Raw genomic sequence first — 23,229 nt, forward strand, 5'->3', positions numbered from 1 at the left:
AAATATTTCACCAATTATTGATTTTGAGACTTTCAGCCTATAACCTAAACTCTCTAAACCTCATTTTCCATATGCAAAACAGAAAAGAAGAACTGCCGCATAGGATTGTTGTGAAGACTAAATTTTGATATTTATCAAATATTTGGCATAATGCCTACCCATGAAAAGGTGTTACCTATTATACAGAACAGGGCTAATGAAACTGCGATTTATGGACGAGGGCTAGTTTTTTCATTGCTGGTCTGTGATGGAAAAAGGAGTACAAAAATTGAGAGTTACCATTCAGAAACTTTTAGACTAGAAAATTCCTTTTTAAAAATGATTCAATTTCCAAGTCTATTTAGAGAAGCCCTGATACAAACAAGACCTCAGTTGAAGAAATATCTGATGTACAGTTTCGCATACTGCCGGCCAATTACCTTCATGGTATTGTTGATCCTTGAAAGTCCTCCTGTAACACCATTACATTTGCAAAGAACTTTTTTCCCTTTTCTGCTCATTTGTTGGTGTCTGTTAAAAAAACACAAATGAACATTAACATTTGTTCAAAACATAACTCAGAAAATCTGTTTCAAAGCATGCAGGATGCATTCCAAGGCCGATTGGCATTTCTGATTTGTGTTACCCATGCCATTTCCCAAAGCTGTCAGGGGATAATTAAAAGTCAGAGGGGAAATTTAATTCTCTTCATATTAAGGTATAGTGGCTGTAGTAGAGAGAAAGCATTAACGTTTCCAAGGCAGGAGGAGAGGAGAGCTTGATTAAATCCAAAGCAAACAATCAATCCTAGGCGTGTGCTGTGGTCACTTTATCCATTGGCTTCAGGACAAGAGCGGCATTCGGAGCACAGTCTTTTTCAAGGCATTGGCACCAGGCCATTCCTGAAGCACAGTCATTATGGAGACATTTAATTAGTGCATTTTGCATGATTGCCTATGGCCACAGGCGGGACAATGTGCCATCTAGCCCTTTTTAGGGTCAACTGATGGCTGGAGAGGGGGCTAGCCTCCAAAGTCATGGTAAATTTGGTGAGGTTAGACACTCCATATTACTCCCAGTTTTTAAAATATATTCCATGTCCAGAATAGAGCCTGGAACATAGTAGGCACTCAATAAAATATTTGTTGGATGAATACATAACTCCAAGGTCGCCAAAGCTAGAATCCCTCCAGAAATCTGGGTCCACCCACCATGTCTGGTTCGAGTAAATGACTGAAGCAGGATTCAAACATAACCATAGAGTTCAAGGCTCATTCTACTATAGCATGCGGCAGAGATGACATCAGAAACAATTGCCATGCCCTCCATAAATGCTGTGGCCCCACAATGCCCCCCTCCCCAGACTCCATGGGACTGAGTTACCCCTTACTGCTCTCACTCTTCCCTAAAGCGGGGGATATAGTGGTGCCTCTTAAGCTTATTACCATGAGAATAGAATTGGACCCTTCTCCTATGGGCAAATAGGTCCTCCCTCTATCTTCCTCTACAGAATGTGTTCTGGCCATGTCTTGAAGAACCTAAGCTGGCTCTCAGGAGTACGAAAGGAGACATTACTGCAATAGATTGAAGTATAAAGCCAAAGTGGAATCTGGTACTAAAAATCCATTCCAGTCTCATCTTTATCCTCCCTGTTTCAACAGCCTCATGTACTATATGACCCTTGAGCATCTTTCACTTGAATTTTTTAAAATACAGCAAGAGAACTAACAACAGTGTTTAGTTTAAGTAAACATGAAAGCACTTTCCAAGTAAGTTGACCTCCTTTCTTTGATCAGCCAAAAAGAATGTCTAAGATGAGCTCTATGCTGTACCCTGAAGGTTGAAAAATTCAGACTTTGTTATACTGAGAAAGCAAAGGACTTGCAGACTCATAAACTCTGAGTCCTTTTGTTTGTCATCAATAATCTAATTTAGTGGCTTTAGAAAGGGATGTTGAGGACTTAAAGGGTTAAGAATTGGGTTCAGGAGAAAAATAGGGATGAAAGCATTGGTTAAGATTGGAAGAAAATAAGAAAGGCTAGAAAGGAAAAGAAGCAAATCAAGAAATAATGAGCTAAAATTTCAAATCTTGCTCCTAACTAATGCCTCTTTCTGGACTAAAAGCTATGAAAAGTATAAAGAATGAATTTCTCTGTCATCTTTACATGCAATATGTCTTACACCTAATTAAATAATATTTATTTAAAACCAGGTGCAAAGTCATAATACAGCATAGAAAACATGTACTAAAGCTGATAAGGAAGAAGAGCAAGTACCTTGCAAAACAGAGTTCCCAGGAACTCTGTGTGTGTGTGTTTGAGTGTGTATGTGTGTGTGTGTATGTGTGTGTGTCCTTTCTGTTCATGTACTTTAACTGATATAAGTGATACATTTTTCTTCATCTGCAATTTTTATGTTATGATTTTTAATTTTTTAGTCTTTCCTCTTTTGTTTATCCATATTTTTTGTTTTGTGCTATAAAAGTTTGGTTTGCAACTTTTCTATCCATTTCTTATTGAGGTATACTTAACATACAACTATGTGTCCAACTTCATGTGTCCAACATAATAATTCAATATTTACACACACTGTGAAATGATCACCACAATAAGTCTAGGTAACATCTTTTTACCATACATAGTTACAACATTTTTTTCTTATCATGGGAATTTTTAAGATCCACCCTCTTAGCAACTTGCAATACAGTATTATTATTATAATAGCAAATATGTAATATACTAGTGTTAACTACAGACACCTTGCTGTATATTTTCTCCCCATGACTTATTTATTTTATAACTGGAAGCTTGTAGTTTTGACCTCCTTCACCCATTGCCTCCTCCCCCCACTTCTGGAAACCACCAATCTATTCTCTGTATTCATGAACTCGTTTTTTTTTTTTAATTCCACATATAAGTGAGATCATATGGTATTTGTCTTTCTCTGTCTGACATTTCACATAGCATAATGCCTTCAAGGTCCATCCTTATTGCTGCAATGGTAAGATTTCATTTTTCTTTATGCCTGAATAATATTCCATTGTATATTTTCTATCCATTTTCAATTGAGATATAAATCACACATCATAAAATTCACCCTTTTGATATACACAATTAAATGGCCTTAGCATATTTGCAAAGTTTTGCAACTATCACTACTATCCAACTCAAGAATATTTTTAGCACTCACCAAAGCCCCATGGTGATGGACAGGGAGGCCTGGTGTGCTGCGATTCATGGGGTCGCAAAGAGTCGGACACGACTGAGCGACTGAACTGAACTGAACTGAACTGAAAGCCCCATATGCATTAGCAATCACTCCCCATTTTCCTCTCTCCTAAGTTGCTGGGAAACACTCATCTATTTTCTATCTCTTTGAATTTGGCTTCAAAAAAAAAAAAGCCACTAGCAAATTTCTGCTCAGTTTGGAGGGGGCTGATGGAATAAATATTCCAACTCACTTTGCTTCCCAACTCCGATCTCCTGCTGATGCCTATTGGCTGAAATCACCTGGAAACCAGTTGTCAATAAAACCTAATTTGTGTAGCCCATTGTCAACAGTCTCCAGAAGCTGGAGGGACACACAAGGAAAAGAGAGTGCCCAATGGCCCTATAGATTCTTGATGAGGAGATACTGGGAAGAGAATGGATTGCCAGACGGAAATGGAAAGTAGGTGTATGAAATCCTGGTGCAAAAAGCTATGACTCCGTGGTGAAAGGACATGCCCCTGAGGGTAATAGGTCTGTTCAACACAGTGGAATCAAGGGGTCTTAAGTCCACATTAAGATTGCTTTCAATGTCCTTATATATTAAATATTAAAAGATTAATCATGGCAGCCTTTCATTTCAATTTTTAAGTGGCTTCTGGAGACCAAAGAAAATGATTTACCATCCATTATTCACATTTTATTTTCATTTTTATCTGTATCAATGTGACTTTGTATACATGACACTGACAATTGCATTTACCCTTTCTTTATGGTAACCTATAAATAAACAGAAAAGCTTATTTTCTAAATATATGATGGGAGCCTGTGCAACTAGATTTTTCTAGTATTTACTTAAAAACTGATTTAGTTTTACAATATAATTTGGCCTTATCTTGAAAGCACTGCATTCCATAACAAAAACAGTTTTCCTTAAAAGGAGAAAGAAAAATGGTTACTCAATTGTTTCCATCTCTTTAGTTGATTACATTTCTTGGTGTGCTGGTCAAGAAGCAAACACAACTCAGTATTTTCCAAAGCCAGTCTTATGATTACATTAAATTTTCTCTAGCTCTCTTCACAAATTTTTCTCTGACAAGAAAATCTTTCTTTTGTGTCAATTTTTTTTAAAAAATATGGAACGCTTCACGAATTTGCGTGTCATCCTTGCGCAGGGGCCATGCTAATCTTCTCTGTATCGTTCCAATTTTAGTATATGTGCTGCTGAAGCGAGCACCCTTTGTGTCAATCTAATTCTCCCCTCATTCATATTTAGCAATTGATCCAAGTCATTTGGCATGATTATTCAACATGCTTTTATTATTAAAGTTAGGAACTTTAAAGTTGAATTAGGTTTTCTTTCCAGAAGCTCATATGATAATTTCCCATCTGAAAAATAATAGGATCTTGCTTTCTTCACCTACAAATATTTTGTATACACTATCCATCATCAATGAAAAATATCTTTTTTTCCATGTTTTCCTAAACTAATGTGAAACACTGAATACAAATTATAATCCTCTCCTTGTGCTCAGTTGCTCAGTCATCCGACTCTTTGAGACCCCACGGACTATAGCCAGCCGGGCTCCTCTGTCCATGGGATTCTCCAGGCAAGGATACTGGAGTGGGTTGCCATTTCCTTCTCCAGGGGATTTTCCCCTGACAGAGGGGTTGAACTCACATCTCCTGAATTGGCAGGCAGATTCTTTACCACTGAGCCACCTGGGAAGGCCACTATCCTCTCCTCAGAATTAAGTAAACTATTATATATAAATGGCCTCATGTGACTGTGATAGTGGAAGCATTTATTCAAGAATAACAATAGCTTACATAGCTGGAGTCCTCAAAGTTTATATGGCCCACTAACCCAAACAGGGGTGGTAGACAAGGAAGGTGACACATCTCCTATTTTATTGAATGGAAAATGGAGTGCAGAGTAATTTGTCTATGATTTTAGAGCTAGTAAGCAGGAACTAGAATTTGGATATCCATCTTCTCAATTCTCAATATCACGTGCCATAAATGTACAAGCCTGGAGGGAAATAAGGTTTATGACTGACCCACATGTTTTTTTGAAGGTTCTCTTAATGGAGACTCCATCCATTTTTTCCATCCAATTTACCAGGATTTCCCATCATTTATGTATCCTAGATCCATCCATGGCTACTATATGACTGTCCTAAAACACAGAGATAAACCATCTCTGGCATATTTTAGACAACAGACTTTATATTTTTGAGGGCAAGAATTACATCGTCCTTTTACATTCTTATATGAAGTGAACTAATTCCAGCATCTTGGTCTCTGAGAACCTGGAGTTAAGTGGTGGAGTGGGGTGAGAGGAGGAAGAGAGGGAAAAGGGAAGGATGATGAGGAGGAGGAGGTCAAGAGAAACTTTTGATGACTATGTTGAATACATTAATCCTATTTAACTTTTTTTCCCCTAGCATTTAATAACTTGTCAGGATGCCCCTCTGACTTTCTACTTCCTTTATTAACTCTGCTCGTCTTCATCTTAATTTTTCTTTCTGTTCTATTCCAGTGGGGTGTCATAGTATAGCTTTAATCCAGATGATATGGGTACTATTCCTGGCTCTCTGTAGTAAGATTTTTTTTCACTTTAAAACTTACTTTTGTCTCAAATTGACATTTGTTGTTGTTGTTGTTCAGTCACTAAGTCGTGTCTGATTCTCTGTGACCCCATGGACTGCAGCATGCCAGGCTATCGTGTCCTTCACTATCTCTTGGAGTTTGTGAAAATTCATGTCCCTTGAGTCAGTGATACTATCAAACCATCCCATCCTCTGTCACCCCCTGTTCCTCCTGTCTTCAATCTTTCCCAGTGTCAGGGTCTTTTTTATGAGTCAGTTCTTCATGTCAGGTGGCCAAAGGATTAGAACTTCAGCATCAGTCCTTCCAATGAATGTTCAGGGTTGATTTCCTTTTGGATTGACTGGTTTGATCTTCTTGCTGTCTAAGGGACTCTCAAGAGTCTTCTCCAGCACCACAACTTGAAAGCATCAATTCTTCAGTGCTCTTCAGCCTTCTTTATGATCCAACTCTCACATCTGTACTGGAACAACAATAGCTTTCATTATATGGACTTTTGTTGGCCAAGTGATGTATGGCCTAGAGGTTTTCCCTACTTTCTTCAATTTAGGTCTGAATTTTGCAATAAGGAGTTCATGATCTGAGCCACAGTCAGCTCCTGGTCTTGTTTTTGCTGACTGCATAGAGCATCTCCATCTTTAGCTGCAAAGAATATAGTCAGATTTCGGTATGACCATCTGGTGATGTCCATGTGTAGAGTCGTCTGGGTGTTTGTTATGACCAGTGTGTTCTCTTGACAAAACTCTGTTAGCCGTTGCCCAGACTAACTCTGTTAGCCTGTTACTCCAGGTAGCTCCTGACTTCCTACTTTTGCATTCCAATCGCCTATGATGAAAAGATAATCATTCAGTTGTGTACGACTCTTGGCGAAAATACAGACTGTAGCCTGCCCGGTTCCTCTGTCCATGGAATTCTCCAGGCAAGAGTACTGGAATGAGTTGCCATTTCCTTCTCCAGAAGATCTTCCCTACCCAGGGATCAAACTCAGGTCTCCTGAATTGCAGGCAGATTCTTTACCAACTGAGACACTGGGAAATCCCATCTATGATGAAAAAGGACATCTTTTTTTGGTGTTAGTTCTAGAAGGTCATGTAGGTCTGGATAAAACTGGTACTGATATTATTTATTCATATTTACCAATCTATATAGCAATTTCTATGTTCACTACTTTTACTTGTATCTTATACCTTCCTTCTGCAGGCATTTTCTTTTTTTTTGAAATACTATTTACCTCTAAATTTTACTTCTCTTTTATCTCTTTTTTAAATACACACACACACACACACACACATTTGGCTGACTGGGTCTTCAGTACAGTTCAGTTTGTTGCATCAGTCGTGTTTGACTCCTTGTGACCCCATGGACTGCAGCACGCCAGGCTTCCCTGTCCATCACCAACTCGTGGAGCTTGCTCAAACTCATGTCCATCGAGTCGGTGATGCCATCCAACCACCTCATCCTCTGTCGTCCCCTTCTCCTCCCACCTTCAATCCTTCCCAGCATCAGGGTCTTTTCCAACGAGTCAGTTCTCTGCATCAGGTGGCCAAAGTACTGAGTTTCACCTTCAGCATCAGTCCTTCCAATGAATATTCAGGACTGATTTCCTTTAGGATGGACTGGTTTGATCTACTTGCTGTCCAAGGGACTCTCAAGAGTCTTCTCCAACACCACAGTTCAAGAGCATCAGTTCTTCAGTGCTAGTTTTTTTTTTCTTTTAATTTTTATTTTTAAACTTTACATAATTGTATTAGTTTTGCCAAATATCAAAATGAATCCGCCACAGGTATACATGTGTTCCCCATCCTGAACCCTCCTCCCTCCTCCCTCCCCATACCATCCCTCTGGGTCGTCCCAGTGCTCTAGCACCAAGCATCCAGTATCGTGCATCAAACCTGGACTGGCATCTCATTTCATACATGATATTTTACATGTTTCAATGTCATTCTCCCAAATCTTCCCACCCTCTCCCTCTCCCACAGAGTCCATAAGACTGATCTATACATCAGTGCCTCTTTTGCTGTCTTGTACACAGGGTTATTGTTACCATCTTTCTAAATTCCAGTGCTAGTTTTTTTTGTGGTCCAACTCTCACATCCATACATGACCACTGGAAAAACAATAGCCTTGACTAGATGGACCTTTGTTGGCAAAGTGATGTCTCTGCTTTTTAATATGCTGTCTAGGTTGGTCATAACTTTCCTTCCAAGGAGCAAGTGTCTTTTAATTTCATGGCTGCAATCACCATCTGCAGTGATTTTGCAGCCCAAAAAAATAAAGTCTGACACTGTTTCCACTGTTTCCCCATCTATTTCCCATGAAGTAATGGGACCAGATATCATGATCTTAGTTTTCTGAATGTTGAGCTTTCAGCCAACTTATTCACTCTCCTCTTTCACTTTCATCAAGAGGCTTTTTAGTTCCTCTTCACTTTCTGCCATAAGGGTGGTATCATCTGCATATCTGAGGTTATTGATATTCCTGGCTTGGAAAATTTTGAGCATTACTTTGCTGGTGTGTGAGATGAGTGCAATTGTGCAGTAGTTTGAGCATTCTATGGCATTGCCTCCTTTCTCTGGGATTGGAATGAAAACTGACCTTTTCCAGTCTTGTGGCCATTGCTGAGTTTTCCAAATTTTCTGGCATGTTGAGTGCAGCACTTTAACAGCATCATCTTTTAGGATTTGAAATAGCTCAACTTGAATTCCATCACCTCCACTAGCTTTGTTCATAGTGATGCTTCCTAAGGCCCACTTGACTTCACATTCCAGGATGTCTGGTTCTAGGTGAGTGATCACACCATCGTGATAATCTGGGTTGTGAAACTCTTTTTTGTACAGTTCTTCTGTGTTTTCTTGCCACCTCTTCTTAATATCTTCTGCTTCTGTTAGGTCCATACCATTTCTGTCCTTTATCGAGCCCATCTTTGCATGAAATGTTCCCTTGGTATCTCTAATTTTCTTGAAGAGATCTCTAGTCTTTCCCTTTCTGTTGTTTTCCTCTATTTCTTTGCATTGATCGCTGAGGAAGGCTTTCTTATCTCTCCTTGCTATTCTTTGGAACTCTGCATTCAGATGCTTATATCTTTCCTTTTCCCCTTTACTTTTTGCTTCTCTTCTTTTCACAGCTATTTGTAAGACCTCCTCTGACAGCCATTTTGCTTTTTTGCATTTCTTTTCGATGGGGATGGTCTTGATCTGTCTCCTGTACAATGTCACAAACCTCCGTCCATAGTTCATTAGGCACTCTGTCTTATCAGATCTAGTCCCTTAAATCTATATTCTCACTTCCACTATATAATCATAGGGATTTGATTTAGGTCATACCTGAATAGTCTAGTGGTTTTCCCTACTTTCTTCAATTTAAGTCTGAATTTGGCAATAAGGAGTTCCCGTATACATATATCCCCTCCCTCTCGAACCTCCCTCCCATCTCTCTCCCCATCCCACCCCTCTAGATTGATACACAGCCCCTGTTTGAGTTTCCTGAGACATACAGCAAATTCCCGTTGGTTATCTATTTTACATAAGTGTAAGTTTCCATGTTACTCTCTATAAACATCTCACCCTCTCCTCCCCTCTCCCTGTGTTATAAGTCTGTTCTCTATGTCTGTTTCTCCATTGCTGCCCTGCAAATAAATTCTTTGGTGCCATCTTTCTAGATTCTGTATATATGCATTAGTATACGATATTTATCTTTCTCTTTCTGACTCACTTCACTCTGTGTAATAGGCTCTAGATTCATCCACCTCATTAGAACTGACTCAAATGGGTTCCTTTTTATGACTGAGTAATATTCCATTGTGTATATGTACCACAACTTCTTTATCCATTACTAATAGGTATTTTAAACCATAAAAGTTTGGGGGTACTATATTATACAATCACACATTATCAGAACAACATTTAAGTCTTTTTTGGATTAGCAGCCATTTTATCTTTTTAAGTGCCTTTGCAAAATTGGGCTATGATGTGCTATGCTAATATCATAGGACATTTTAATTTCCAAATCCTTAGAAGGACAGCATCCAATTTCTGTTTTCATATATGATCTACACCCATCAATTAACAACTAAATGTGCATGACAGTCACATAGACAATTAAAATAGACAACATTTGTCTCTAGGTATTAATCATTTTAAGTGTGCATAACAATAGAAACTTAGAAGATAATAGAAGAACACATCTTCATTATCACAATATTGATACTTGTAAGCCAAAAATAACAAAAAGCATAAGGGGAATATTAATAAATTTATATTAGTAATACAATAACCCCTTCATAGATCACAGGCTTGTCATGGCAAAAGGGCTTGCACAACTCAATGAAGCTATGAGCCATACCATGCAGGGCCATAAAGGTTAACGGAGTTTTATCAAGAGAACACACTTTTTTCCACAAACCCAAGAAACACCTCCACACAAGGACATCATCAGGTGGTAAATACCGAAATAAGATTGTTTATATTCTTTGTAGCCAAAGATGGAGAAGCTCTATACATTCTGCAAAAACAAGACCTGGAGCTGACTGCAGCTCAGATCAGCTCATTATTGCAAAATTCAAGCTTAAGCTGAAGAAAGTAGGCAAAATCAGTAGGCCATTCAGGTATGATCTAAATCAAATCCCTTATGATTATATAGTGGAGAAGATGAATAAATTCAAAGGGTTAGATCTGGTGAAAGAAATAATTGCTCAGTCATGTCCAACTCTTTGCAGCCCCTTGGACTGTAGCCTCCAACATCCATGGGATTTTCCAAGCAAGAATACTGAAATGGGTTGCCATTTCCTTCTCCAGGGGATCTTCCTGACCCAGGGATCATACCCAGATCTCCCACATTGCAGGCAGACTCTACCATCTGAGCCACCACGGAAGCCTTAGGTCTGGTAGACAGAGTGCTTAAAGATCTATGGATGGAGGTTTATAACACTGTAAAAGAGGTGGTGACCAAAACCATCTCCAAGAAAAAGAAATACAAGAAGACAAAGTGGTTGTCTGAGGAGGCTTTACAAATAGTGGAGAAAAGAAGAGAAGTGAAAGGCAAGGGAGAAAGGGAAAGATGTATCCAACTGAATGTAGAGATCCAGAGAATAGCAAGGAGAGATAAGAAAGACTTGTTAAGTGACCTATGCAAAGAAATAGAGGAAAACAACAAAATGGGAATGACTAGAGATCTCTTCAAGAAAATTGGAGCCATCAGGGAACATTTAATGCAAGATGGGCATGATACAGGACAGAAAGAGAAAGGACCTAATAGAAGCAGAAGAGGTTAAGAAGAGTGGCAAGAATACACAGAAGAACTATACACAAAAAAGATTTAATGACCTGGATAACCATGATGGTGTGGTCACTCACCTAGAGCCAGATATCCTGGAGTGTGACGTCAAGTGGCCCTTAAGAAATTACTATGAACAAAGCTGGTGGAAGTGATGAAATTCCAAATGAGCTATTTAATTTCATAAAAGATGATGACTGTTTAAGTGCTACACAAAATATGTCAGCAAATTTGGAAAACTCAGCAGTGAGCCACAGGACTGGAAAAGGTCAGTTTTCATTCCAGTCCCAAAGAATGTTCAAACTACCATACAATTGTGCTCATTTAACATGCTAGTGTAGTTATGCTCAAAATCCTTCAAGTTAGGTTTCAGCAGTTTGTGAACCAAGAACTTCCAGATGTACAAGTTAGGTTTACAAAAGGCAGAGGAACAAGAGATCAAATTGCCAACATTTATTGGATCATAGAGAAAGGGAGAAAATTCCAGAAATTCTTCTGATTCATTGGCTACACTAAAGCCTTTGACTATGTGGATCACAACAAACTGTGGAACATTCTTAAAGAGATGGGAGTACCAGACCACCTTACCTGTCTTCTAAGAAACCTGTATTCAGGTCAAGAAGCAACAGTTAGAACCAGACATAGAACAATGGACTGGTTCCAAATTGGGAAAGGAGTATGTCAAGGCTGTATATTGTCACCCTGCTTGTTTAACTTATATACAGGGTACATCATGCAAAATGCCAGGCTGGATGATGACAAGCTGGAATCAAGATTGCCAGGAAAAATATTAACAACCTCAGACATGCAGATGATACCACTCTAATAGCAGAAAGTGAAAAGGAACTAAAGGGCATATTAAAAAGCAAATACATTACTTTGCTGACAAAGGTTCATCTAATCAAAGCTATGGTTTTTCCAGTAGTCATGTATGGATGTGAGTTCACTTCAGTTCAGTCACTCAGTCATGTCCAACTCTTTGCAACCTCATGGACTGCAGCACACCAGGCCTTCCTGTCCATCACCAATTCCTGGAGTTTACCCAAACTCATGTCCATTGAGTCGGTGATGCGACCAACCATCTCATCTTCTGTCATCCCCTTCTCTTCCTGCCTTCAATCTTTCCCAGCACAGGGTCTTTTCAAATGAATCAGCTCTTCACATCAGGTGACCAAAGGATTGGAGTTTCAGCTTCAACATCAGTCCTTCCAATGAACACCCAGGACTGATCGTGAGAGTTGGAGTATAAAGAAAGCTGAGCACTGAAGAATTGATGTTTTTGAACTGTGGTGTTGGAGAATACTCTTGAGAGTGCCTTGGATTGCAAGGAGATCAAACCAGTCAATCCTAAAGGAAATAAGTCCTGAATATTCATTGGAAGGACTGATGTTAAAGCTGAAGCTCCAATATTTTGGCCACCTGATGTGAAAAACTGACTCATTGGAAAAGACACTGATGCTGGGAAGGATTGAAGACAGGTGAAGGGGATGACAGAGGATGAGATGGTTGGATGGCATCACCCACTCAACATGAGTTTAAGCAAGCTCTGGGAGTTGGTGATGGACAGGGAAGTCTGGCATGCTTCAGTCCAAGGGGTCACAAGGAGTTGGACATGACTGAGTGACTGAACTGAACTGAACTGATGAGGGTGAAAGAGGAGAGTGGAAAAGCTGGCTTGAAACTCAACATTAAAAAAACTAAGATCATGGCATCAGGTCCCATCACGTCACAGAAAATAGAAGAGTTAAAAAGGGGGAAACAGTGACAGATTTTATTTTCTTGGGCTCCAAAATCACTGCAGATGGTGACTACAGCCATGAAATTAAAATCCACTTGCTCCTTGGAAGGGACGCTATGACAAACCTAGACATCATATTAAAAAGCAGAGACATCACTTTGTGACCAAGGTCTGTCTAGTCAAAGCTATAGTTTTTCCAGTAGTCATGTATGTATGCGAGAGTGGGACCATAAAGAATATTGACAGGTGAAGAACTCATGCTTTCTAATTATAGTGCTGGAGAAGACTCTTGAGAGTCCCTTGGACAGCAAGGAGATCAAACCAGTCAATCCTAAAGGAAATCAACCCTGAATATCCATCGGAAGGACTGTTGCTGAAGCAGAAACTTTAATACTTTGGCCATCTGATGCAAAGAGCTGACTCGTTGGAAAAGACTCTGATGGTGGTAAAGATTGAGGGCATGAGGACATGGGGGTGGCAGAGGATAAGATGGTTGGATAACATCACCAACTCAATGGACATGAATTTGTGCAAACTCCAGGAGATGGTGAAGAATAGGCCAGCCTGGTATGTTGCAGTCCATGGGGTCACAAAGAGTCAGACACAACTTGATGACTGAACAACAACAACAGTGCAATAAATGTGAAAAGCCAGAAACTGGAAAAAGGCATCTGTAAATATTTGGCAAAACTAATACAATTATGTAAAATTTAAAAATAAAATAAAATTTAAAAAATTAAAAAAGATATCTGTAACATATATTACTAGCAAAAGATTGCTAGAAAATAGATTTTACACGTAAATAAGGAAAAAGAAACAACCTAATTGAATAGTTTTCAAAAGAAAGAAACAGATTTTTCATAGATATAACACAAATGGTCAGTAAACATATTGAAAAGGTATTCAGGCTCATTAATAATTAAATAAATAAACATATACAGACTAAAAGCACAATGAGATGCTATTTAACATTGGCAGAAATTAAGAAGTCTGACAATGCCAAATGTTGCTGAGCATATAAAGAAACCAGAAACTTTCTCTCCTATGGTGAGAGTACCAATTATTAGAACACTGTAAGAGACAACGTGGTATCAGCCAATGAAATGAAGCTGTGTGTACCTTAGGATTCAGTAACTCTCCCTCCAAATATGCACATGTACGGGAAAAGAAGTGAAGAAGAATATTACGCAGCAGTATTTATCATAGCAAAGCACCTGGCAACAACCCAAAAGCCCATCCATCAGCAGTGGAACGGATGAATAAATTGTGAAACACTCAGAGAACAGAGCAATACGGTGTGAAAATGAATGACTTCTTGCTACGTGCAATAACATAATATGGACCAAACAAAATAAGTCACAGAAAAATACAATCTCATTCAATTTACGTATGCATCAAAACATGAGAAACTACACAATATGTGTGTATGTGTGTGTTAGATAATAAAGCAAAGCAAGAATATGATGAGATCTTAGATTAGCATTCAGGGGGCTTCAGAAGTTTTGGTTTTATATGTCTTACACCATATGTGGTTACATAGAAATTTGTTTTATCATTATTCTGCATATTCTATGAATATTTCACATACATATTTTAATAAAAATGTAATATTTCATAATATACCATTTTCAAAAAGCAACTTAAAGTATTAATCAGCCTGGCCTATGAGTGAGAGCTCAGTCACGTCCAACTCTTTGTGACCCCATGGAGTGAAGCCTGCCAGGGTCCTCTGTTCATATTTCCCAGGCAAGAATACTGGAATGAGTTGCCATTTCCTCCTCCAGGGGATCTTCGCAATCCAGGGATCGAACCTGCATCTCCTGCATTGGCAGGTGGATTCTTTACCACTGCGCCAGCTGGAAAGCCCTATTAATTAGCAGTGGAGTTGATTAGAAATAGAGCATGAAAAAGAGTAGTCTGAGAGCTTGAGATGTCTCCATCAGTCCATTTGAGATAGGATCTACTCAACTTTTTCACATTTCAACCATATGGTAGAGATCCTATACCTCTAATATCTCTAATTTCTGGTTTATCCCTGTTTATCATGAAACTTTCCAGGCAAAGTGCACACAAGAAGCTTACACATCACTCAGTCCACATGGGTTACGTGGCAGCCTGATAGCAACATTTTCATTCTATGTGGTTTCTATGTCAGGTTTATATTATATACAGTTAGTACGTCACATCCTAACATACTTGGGGCACAGAAAAGATTAATCTTGTGAACCAGCCAAGCTAATAACCAAAGTTTAAACTGATGAATCCATAGGCGAATGCCACATTTTGAAGCTCTTAGGTGTCAGTAAGCTGATCTCTGCAGATGATACCCTGACCTAGAGACCTGATTCCATAGTATTTATTTTTCTTACCTTCACATATGGATCATAAGTCTCTAGAGGATCAAAATACTGTTGTATTACTTTGCCTCATCTTCAGAGAAATACACAGTATTTTGTATATAGTAAATGCTTGATTAATATTTGTTGACTGGTTGATTGACAGAACTGTTGATTACCTATATTCTTTACTGTCAGTATCTATACTACACTTTACAACAATAATAAAAATGCCATCATTGAATACAATGAATGGAACTCCATTTCAACTACTAAGTGCTAGATTACTTGCAAATGTAAAACTATTGCTATTGTCCAACTGAAAATAATTCACTCTTTCAAAATCAGCTTCTTTTCAGTCTTCTGTGAACTTAGATGAGGCATTTTATATGGGTGGGGGCAAGCATCATCAAGTCAATAATGAAAAGTTAAAGCCTGAGAACTCTCCAAAAGAAAATTTCAGCAAGAGTATAATAATAACTAAGGTGATGTCGAAGTGGTTTTTGCATCAGTTGCAGAACCAAACTTAGGAAAGTCTAAGACAAGTGATACTGCAGCAGTCAATCTTATTGTTATTCATTATTTTCATTTTTAGAATTGTACCAAAGAAGGAACCTTTCTAATACATTCAAGAGGGACTATATTTGATTTATCCTCCAAATTATTGTTTGCCTTCTTCATGTTTATGAAAAGAAATGCTGTATTTTTCACATTAGCCAACAGAGAAGCAATCATTTGTATGAATCATCACTGGAAATAGAAATTGTTTCAAGTGCTGGACACATTTGTGGTCTGTAAACATTGAGCACTAATAAGCAGAAGAATTCCAATCATAAAATGATTTTTCTGACTTCTAAGTCACTTTATCCAGAAATGCTCTGGACAGACATCCAATTGTCTGCATGGAACCAAGAGCAGTGATTTCACATTTACACTTCATGGTCTTGAAGCCTGCCTCTCTGTATGTGGAGCATCTTTATTCATACCACAAGATTAAGAAGAGAGAATTTAGCTGGATTTCTAAAAATTAAAAAGAATAAACGTAGGGTGACATCAGCTCTTTAGGCATCCTTGCTCTGTAGACAATGTTGGACATTAAAAACAGCTTTAAAGTCCTGAATACTAGTAGCAGTGCGAACTATGCTTCATTTTTTTACCTCCATGCTAAAATTCCAGCCCTCCTATCAATTTATTTAACCCAATGCAATGGGCTCTACAGTGTGCCTTTGATTTCCAATATAACCACTGCAAGGAGATGAAGGACATAAAGGGCCAGTGAAGGACCATGCGAGTTGAAAGCCAGTTGCTGACTCTGCAGTGGTAGCTTAGAGATCTAAGATTTAAGAGACAGACTCTCTATCTGATCCCTGAGATATTACATATAGCACCCCAAAATGGCAGGAGCTTCCCTGGTGGCTCAGTAGTAAAGAATCCGCCTGCCAATGCAGGAGACACAGGTTTGATCCCTGGTCCAGGAAGATCCCATCTAAGATGCCACAGGGCATCTAAGCCTGTGGGCCACAACTATTGAGCCCATCCTCTGGAGCCCAGGAGTCAAAAGTACTGAGTCCACGTGCCATACTACTGAAGGCTGCGCTTTAGAGCCTGTGCTCTAACAAGAGAAGCCTCCGCAATGAGAAGTCCATGCACCGCACTCCCCACAACTAGAGAAACACCTGCGCAGCAACTAAGACCCAGCTCAGCCAAAATAAAGAAAGAAAAATTGTTTTAAATGGCAATCACTAATCATTGATCTCACAAGATATACATTTTAACAAGTATCATAATAACCATGCAGGCTCATGTCAAAAGATTTTCTCACTCAGAAATCTATTCTAACCTAGGGCCCTCTAGTGAGGTCTTTTGGATACAGAAGAATTTCTCCTGAAATTCAGAAGGTGCATTTTATCAAAGTGAAATTGGCTTTATCATTTTCTGTGAGGAAGCATCCTTAAGCAACTAAAGATTTGGTAAAACAACTTCTTGCCTTAATTTACCTCAAACCTCTGCTTCTCAGTTGGTGTCAATTATAAATTAATGATTCCTTTCTTAATCACTACTTCATCTTTTCAATGGAAGACAGGATGCTCATATTTGAGAAGGACCATGTCTCTTCATGAAGACCTGTAAGAGTTCATGAGGCAACCTGATGCAGGATATTGATCTATTAGACATCTTTCAACTCTTTTCCTAAGGAAATAGACTTTGAGACTCTTAATAATGGGTTTTTCATTTGACATTCGTGTGTATGAATTTAATGGAGACCAAAATTCCATCAAGAAAGAGGCATGACTGCAATGGAATTATAAACATAGTTTTAAAATAGTTGGGTATATAGTAGCTTCTCAGTGACTTGAAAAATATCAGTCATACATATGATAAGAAATAAGTCTGTTCTCTGGATAGGGAATATAGAAAGGATGACTTTGTCACTTAACAGTCATGTGGACTTGGGAGAATTGATCAACTTACATGAGCTTTACAGGGAAGCCCAGCATGCTGCAGTCCATGGGGTCACAGAGTCAGACACAACTGAGAGAATGAACAACAACAACAAATTCCTCACTGGAAAAAAAAGTGAGAAATCATTGTTCTGCCTACACATGGTATGTATGTTTGTGTGCTACAAAGCACTATGTATGTTAGAAATGTATCAATGTCTGTAAACAATACTTATGTTCAAATGATACTGATGTTCATAAGAAACATCTCTTTGTTTACATCTATTTAGAATCTTTAAACATGTAGTATCATATAGACCAAATACTGTGTATTGATCCTTATGATGTTATAGGAAGGGTCAGAATCTTCTCATTTCTCTGATGAGTACAAAATGAGGGTGCCACATGCCTTAACCAGCTGTGATTTAGTGAATTAGAACCATAGGTGGATTTGACTTCGGGATTCCATTGCATTGCAAATATGACCTTTTTCAAACTCCAGAGACTTACTCTCCTTGAAAGTGGAATTGTCCAAGGGACAGAGTGAAAACATGAATTTTAGCAGTCAATAGATGCTAAGAACTGAGATTAAGAACCCAAAACACACAGTCAGCTATGATTTCATAAGACTTTCAAGAGTATTCTATATTTTATATAGCAATATTATCATCCATATTTTATATATTATGACAGTGAAGCTCAAATGACTTGCCTAAGGTCATGTAACTGATCAGTGTTAGAGGTGGTACCTAAATTAAGGACATCCGGTTCATAGTCTCCTACTTGTATTTTCATTTCATGCTATAGACCCCCGAGCCACTGAGCTGGCTTTTCTTTCAAATAATTATATTCTCAACTTGTTAATCCCTTAACAAGTAATTTTTGACAGAATGATACATATTTAAGTATATTGGTTTTTTCAAGCAGCACTTTTGGGTGCTTTCAAAAAACTACATTCTAATCACCATCGATACCATTATGATTCCTGTCATTAACATTGAATGGATGGATATACTACGGTAGAAAAAAAACCAGAGGCCCTCCCCTCCCCCATCCATTACAAAGCTCACTGAAAAAATGAAAGTTGCTCAGTCGTGTCCGACTCTTTCTGACCCTATGGACTATACAAGTCCATGGAATTTTCCAGGCCAGAATACTGGAGTGGGTAGCCTTTCCCTTCTCCAGGGGATCTTCCTAACTCAGGGACAGAACCCAGGTCTCCCACATCACAGGCAGATTCTTTACCAGCTGAGCCACAGGGGAAACCCAAGAATACTGGAGAGGGTAGCCTATTCCTTCTCCAGGGGACCTTCCCGACCCAGGAATTGAACTGGGGTCTCCTGCATTACAGGCAGATTCTTTACCAACTGAGCTATCAGGGAAGCCCCACAAAGCTCATTATCTAAGCAATAATTGTACACATGTATACATGCAATGGTGACAAGCTCTTTGAATCAAAGTTGCTGAGTAGTAAAGAAATCTGTAATAGGGAGAGTTGACAGAGTCATGCAGGTTAGGAAAGCCCTTCTTGAGGAAATGACATTTGAAAAGAGATTTGAGAAATAAGATATGCAAAAAAGACAAAATGAGAGGCATGAGCACTGTCTGGGATTATGCAAAATGGCAAATGTGAGGGACTAAAAAAAGACCAATATGGTTAGAAGAGAAGGAATAAGATGAAGGACAATGGTCTGCTGCTGCTGCTGCTGCAAGTCGCTTCAGTCGTGTCCGACTCTGTGCGACCCCATAGACGGCAGCCCACTAGGCTCCCCCGTCTCTGGGATCCTCCAGGCAAGAACACTGGAGTGGGTTGCCATTTCCTTCTCCAATGCATGAAAGTGAAAAGTGAAAGTGAAGTCACTCAGTCATGTCTGACTCTTAGCGACCCCATGGACTGCAGCCCACCAGGCTCTTCCATCCATGGAATTTTCCAGGCAAGAGTACTGGAGTGGGGTGCCATTGCCTTCTCCGGAAGGACAATGTAGGCATGGGCCAGACCATGTGGCACTTTCAGATCACGTTAAGTACTTTACTTGTTCTGCCCAAATATCAATAGAGAGTCATCATGTTAATCAGAGGGCATGGCATAATCAGATTTTGATTTCTGAATAATTGTTCTGGCTGCAGTGTAATAATGAAGTGGTGGAGGATCTGCTGTTGGTGCGGGTAGAGAAGTAAGGTAACTATTGCTGCAATCCAAGCAAGAGATAGGATAGCTCTACTAGGGTCATGGAGGCTGAGACAGAAAGAAGTGGACAGACTTGGTAAATATTTGAGAGAGAAAATCAATAGGGCTAGGTAAAGACTGAATACGGTAGGTGATGGAGAGAGAGTCTTAGGGTTGATGCCTTAGCTTTTGTTTGGTGATAATGAAATAGGAGCAGCAGAACAGAAACAGGATTTGAAGGAAGTATTAAAACCTTGGTTTGGACATGTGGACTTTATGGAACCTTTGAGACATTCAATGGAAATTGTTTAGGAAGAAGTTGGATGTGTAGGTCTGCATGAAAGTGAAAGTGAAGTCGCTCAGTCGTGTCCGAGTCTTTGCGACCCCATGGACTGTAGCCTACCGGGCTCCTCCATCCATGGGATTCTCCAGGCAAGAATACTGGAGTGGGTTGCCATTTCCTTCTCCAGGGGATCTTCCCAACCCAGGGATCGAACCCAGGTCTCCTGCATTGCAGGCAGACGCTTTAACCTCTTAGCCAATATATTTGTGTGTCATCTGCATAAAAGGAAAATGCAAGTTATAGATGTATATAGTATTGTCTGAGAGTGTAGAATGAGAAGATGAGAGGACCTAGAATACAAACTTTAGAAAATCCAACTAATATAACCCAGGAGGATGAGGAAACGCTTGCCAAGGAGACAATACACTAGGCAAGCCAGGGGTGTACTGTGTCACAGGGTCTAGAGAAGAAAGCCGTTGAAGAGAACAGAATGGTGGCTGCTAGGGGTGGAGGACAGGGAGAAATGAGGAGCTGCTAATCACTGGGTATAGTTTCAGTGATAATAAGATGAATAAGTTCTAGAGATGCACTGTATAGTTCTGAGCCTACAGTTAAGAACATTGTACTTTACACTAAAAAATCTGTTGAGAGAATAAATTTCAAGCAAAGAGCTCTTTCCACAATAAAATAAATATAAATTTAAATAAAAGAAGGGAAAAGAGATGTTAAGTGCCATGGAAATGTCAAGCAAGATGACAACAGAAAAAATATCCTTCGGCCTTAGTTACAAGGAATTCATTGGCAAACTCAGGGAGAGCCGTTTCTATAGATTGACAGAGCTGGAATCCAAATTGAGGAGAGCTGAGAAGTATAATGAGGAGGTTACATTAGGTCTTCTCCAAAGTTCCCTCCAACTCTAAAATAATATATACTTTGATTTCATACTGCTAGCCAGAGTCTCCCTTTGTCACAGGTTTCCCTACTCACTCTACTCTCGGTTACTAACATTGAAAGAAATGACTGGCAAAGACTTTATTACTTGAAGCATCATTACAACCTCAAAAGCTTTTTGGATAAATAATTTTCCTATATTTTTACATATATAGTTTCGCTTTTGGAAAGAATCTTGAGCACAAAAAAAATCTTGTATGATTTTTCCATAGCACCAACTGAAGAAATATATTTCCAGGAATTGATTTTATTTTTTGGGTCAGGACTGCAGGGATAAAATCAGGTCTAGAGTTTCCATGTGGATGAATTTGGAAGTGAACAGATTCAAACTGCAGTCCAGGGATGTCTCACTTTACATTAGACTGTTTTTCTTTTAAACTGAATCAGTTTTTCTGGGTTTTGTGAGTTAAGAAAACACTTTCAAAGAACTGATTTTGTATGTAAACAGAATGCTTGCGCACTGCTGCTTTTCATCTAAAGAAAGGTCCTATATTCTCACTGTCTTGGTGAGATAGAAATCTGATAAAAGGGCATACATAACATTGCCACTCAAAGTGTGATCAGTGGGGCCAGCACCATCAACATCAGCCAGGAACTTGTTAGAAATGCAGAATCTCAGGCACCACCTCAGACCTACCAGATCAGAATATGCATTTCAATAAGACCATCGTGATTTATGTTAAGATTAAAAGGTAAAAAGAATGTGCGTTTTTTCTTAGAATTTCCTTTTTGAAATCACAGAATTCCTTGTTACTCTGCTATGATATTTAAACTTATCCATGCACATATTAGTCATTTATGGAATAAAAATTAATCATCTTATTTTATTTTAAAATTAAGACCTGCAGTGGAGTGCCAAGGAGACGGACAAAGTATATTTTGCAGACAAACAGTAGGTTACTCACCCAGCTCATGGCAGAACATGAATTTTTCATCTCCCCTTGCCAGAAGTTGATAATTACTTACATTGAACTATTTATCCTTCCTCTTTTTTATTAATAATATTTGTAAGTTTAATTTGAAATAGCAAGGTTACCTGTCATGCTTTTTGTACAGGATTTATAAACTTGCACTATTTTCTGTCTCTTTAGCCAATTTAGGAGAAGAACATTTATACTTTATGACTCATCCCTGGTGATTAACATCTGTAATGGGCAGAAGAAACTCAACCTGCAGTCTCACCCTTCCTTGCTCCAGCTCTTACTGGGAGCCCTAGTCTAACCTTTAACCAGGGCAGGAAAAGATTGCTACTGCCCCCTGCCGGCCCATTTTGTTTTTTCTTTATTACAAATCCGTGACTTGAAGAGGATGCCCAAGGATTTTGAGCCGCTAAAGAAAGCTCAGCGAAGGGGCTTTCCCTAGTAAAGAAGTAGAGAGATTCTTTGGGAACAGGTAGCTAAAATCAAATGAAAACACTCAAGGGGCGAGGAAGGTATAAAGGGCTTATAAATTAAATTATCGATCCTCAAGAATCATTTTCTGCATATGGGTTTCTCTATGCCAAGGAAATGTCCCCTCCTTTTCGGCACAGGATTCCTCTTTTGCCTCTAGGTTCCACTGATAAGGAGTAGACTACCCACTCCCCTACTGTAATTTCAGTACTATCGATTCTGTTCTCTGCTTCGCCCAATTTTCTTTTCCCACGCCTAGATCGTATTCCCTTCTTTTTTCTGCCTCAAACTCCCGTCCCGCCCACCCACCAACAGACTCGCATTTCCAGGAGCTCAGACCCTAGCCTCCTTCACCCTCTCCATCTATCCTGACCTCTGCTCTTCTCTGGTCATCACCGCACCCCTTCAGCAACCCTTCGCTGAACAGCCAGTCACTCCTTGCCTTCAAATAGCAGGCATGTCCGCTCTGGAATGCCTCTCCCCGACCCCCGCCCCAAGCGACTGAAAAAGGAAACATGCGCACTTCAGAGCTAGGAGCTGTCCGAGTGCTGAAATTTATCGGCTGGGTAAGATCACGTCTCCGTTTCTGTAGCCCTCATTCCAGCACAGGATCTCAGCAATTTTGCCCTCTTCTTCCTACCCACTCTAGCACGCAGAGTCCTTTCTTATCCCTCATTTGCAACTTCTTTTAAAAAGAGAACATTTTCTAGAGAAAAGAGATTCGCTAAATAGAAAGGACATAAAACAAAAGCCACTGCAACCGACTTCCAGCATGGCATTGTCACCAGCCCCCTTTGCATGGTGATGTGATTAAGGTAGCTGCATTTTTATTATTCAAGAAAAGCAGCTGGGGATC

At 39.3% G+C, this 23,229-nt stretch overlaps 1 non-coding gene across 1 annotated transcript; it reads right to left on the minus strand.

The window, feature by feature from the left end:
* Positions 1-4,315: 4,315 nt before the first annotated feature.
* LOC138986588 (U6 spliceosomal RNA) lies at positions 4,316-4,422 on the minus strand. Its single transcript, XR_011463392.1, has one exon. It is a non-coding gene; the product is annotated as a U6 spliceosomal RNA (small nuclear RNA).
* Positions 4,423-23,229: the final 18,807 nt, after the last annotated feature.

This window comes from Bos mutus, chromosome X (assembly GCF_027580195.1).
Source record: "Bos mutus isolate GX-2022 chromosome X, NWIPB_WYAK_1.1, whole genome shotgun sequence".
NCBI lineage: Eukaryota > Metazoa > Chordata > Mammalia > Artiodactyla > Bovidae > Bos > Bos mutus.